The following is a 2945-nucleotide window of genomic DNA, read 5'->3' as shown; positions in this document are numbered from 1 at the left end:
ACTACTTCTTACTTGCTATTACATCAACTTAGAAGCTTAATCTGTGTTCTACTATGGTGCTTTTAGTGTCTCCGCATACCGCAGCAGGCGACATAGCTGTGCAGACGATAAGTACAACCGCTTCAGAGAGTAGAGCGGCCAATGTGACGATCTGGCTTTAAGTCGATTCAATAAAAAATGACGAAAATGGACGGAGTTCTCAAGTTTTTACTACATATCAACACTTTTCACATACTCCCGTGCAACGCGGCTGCTAGTCCTCCTTTCATGCGGAATCTTAAGGTCCTAGCTCTTGTCCAAGGCACCAAAGCCAGCTACAAAGTCAATAATCGATACCTAAAACTTGAGTTATACTACTTCTCACTGGCTATCACATCAACTTAGAAGCTTCATCTGTGTTCTACTATGGTGCTTTTAGTGTTTCCGCATACTGCAGCACGCTACATAGCTTTGCAGACGATACGTACAACCGTTTCAGAGAGAAGAGGGGCCAATGTGTCGATCTGGCTTTAAGTCGATTCGATAACAAATGACGAAAACGGACGGATTTCTCAGGTTTTTACTACATATGAACACTTTTCACATTCTCCCATGCAACCCGGCTGCTAGTCCTCCTTTCATGCAGAATCGTAAGGTCCTAGCTCATATCCAAGGCACCAAAGCCAGCTAAAAAGTCAATAATCGATACCTAAAACTTGAATTGTACTACCTCTTACTGGCTATTACATCAACTTAGAAGCTTAATCTGTGTTATACTATGGTGCTTTTAGTGTCTCCGCATACCGCAGCACGCGACATAGCTTTGCAGACGATAAGTACAACCGTTTCAGAGAGAAGAGCGGCCAATGTGACGCACTGCTTTAAGTCGATTCGATAATAAATTACGAAAACGGAAGGATTTCACAGGTTTTTACTACATATGAACACTTTTCCCATCCTCCCGTGCAACTCGGCTGCTAGTCCTCCTCTCATGCAGAATCTTAAGGTCCTAGCTAATGTCCAAGGCACCAAAGCCAGCTAAAAAGTCAATATTCGATACCTAAAACTTGAATTGTACTACTCCTTACTGGCTATTACATCAACTTAGAAGCTTAATCTGTGTTCTACTATGGTGCTTTTAGTGTCTCCGCATACCGCAGCACGCGACAAAGCTGTGCAGACGATATGTACAACCGTTTCAGAGAGGAGAGCGGCCAATGTGACGATCTGGCTTTAAGTCGATTCGATAACAAATGACGAAAATGGACGGATTTCTCAGGTTTTTACTACATATGAACACTTTTCACATACTCCCGTGCAACGCGGCTGCTACTCCTCCTTTCATGCGGAATCTTAAGGTCCTAGCTCATGTCCAAGGCACAAAAGCCAGATAAAAAGTCAATATTCGATACCTAAAACTTGAGTTGTACTACTTCTCACTGGCTATCACATCAACTTAGAAGCTTCATCTGTGTTCTACTATGGTGCTTTTAGTGTCTCCGCATATTGCAGCACGCGACATAGCTTTGCAGACGATAAGTACAACCGTTTCAGCGAGGAGAGGGGCCAATGTGACGATCTGGCTTTAAGTCGATTCGATAACAAATGACGAAAACGGACGGATTTCTCAGGTTTTTACTACATATGAACACTTTTTACATTCTCCCGTGTAACTCGGCTGCTAGTCCTCCTTTCATGCAGAATCGTAAGGTCCTAGCTCTTGACCAAGGCACCAAAGCCAGCAAAAAAGTCAATAATCGATACCTAAATCTTGAATTGTACTACTTCTTACTGGCTATTACATCAACTTAGAAGCTTCATCTGTGTTCTACTATGGTGCTTTTAGTGTCTCCGCATACCGCAGCACGCGACATAGCTTTGCAGACGATAAGTACAACCGTTTCAGAGAGAAGAGCGGCCAATGTGACGCACTGCTTTAAGTCGTTTCGATAATAAATTACGAAAACGGACGGATTTCTCAGGTTTTTACTACATATGAACATTTTTCGCATCCTCGAGTGCAACTCGGCTGCTAGTCCTCCTTTCATGCAGAATCATAAGGTCCTAGCTCATGTCCAAGGCACCAAAGCCAGCTAAAAAGTCAATATTCGATACCTGAAACTTGAATTGTACTACTCCTTACTGGCTATTACATCAACTTAGAAGCTTCAGCTGTGTTCTACTATGGTGCTTTTAGTGTCTCCGCCTACTGCAGCACGCGACATAGCTTTGCAGACGATAAGTACAACCGTTTCAGAGAGGAGAGGGGCCAATGTGACGATCTGGCTTTAAGTCGATTCGATAACAAATGACGAAAACGGACGGATTTCTCAGGTTTTTACTACATATGAACACTTTTTACATTCTCCCGTGCAACTCGGCTGCTACTCCTCCTTTCATGCAGAATCGTAAGGTCCTAGCTCATGTCCAAGGCACCAAAGCCAGCAAAAAAGTCAATAATCGATACCTAAATCTTGAATTTTACTACTTCTTACTGGCTATTACATCAACTTTGAAGCTTCATCTGTGTTCTACTATGGTGCTTTTAGTGTCTCCGGGTACCGCAGCACGCGACATAGCTTTGCAGACGATAAGTACAACCGTTTCAGAGTGAAGAGCTGCCAATGTGACGATCTGGCTTTAAGTCGATTCGATAACAAATGACAAAAACGGACGGATTTCTCAGGTTTTTACTATATATGAACACTTTTCACATTCTCACATGCAACTCGGCTGCTAGTCCTCCTTTCATGCAGAATCATTAGGTCCTAGCTCATGTCCAAGGCAAAAAAGCAAGCTGAAAAGTAATAATCGATACCTAAAAATTGAATTGTACTACTTCTTACTGGCTATTACATCAACTTAGAAGCTTCATCTGTGTTCTACTACGGTGCTTTTAGTGTCTCCGCATACCGCAGCACGCGACATAGCTTTGCAGGCGATAAGTACAACCGTTTCAGAGAGAA

Source organism: Schistocerca gregaria, unplaced genomic scaffold, assembly GCF_023897955.1.
Source record: "Schistocerca gregaria isolate iqSchGreg1 unplaced genomic scaffold, iqSchGreg1.2 ptg000711l, whole genome shotgun sequence".
Taxonomy (NCBI): Eukaryota; Metazoa; Arthropoda; class Insecta; order Orthoptera; family Acrididae; genus Schistocerca; species Schistocerca gregaria.
This window is presented reverse-complemented; position numbering follows the sequence as displayed.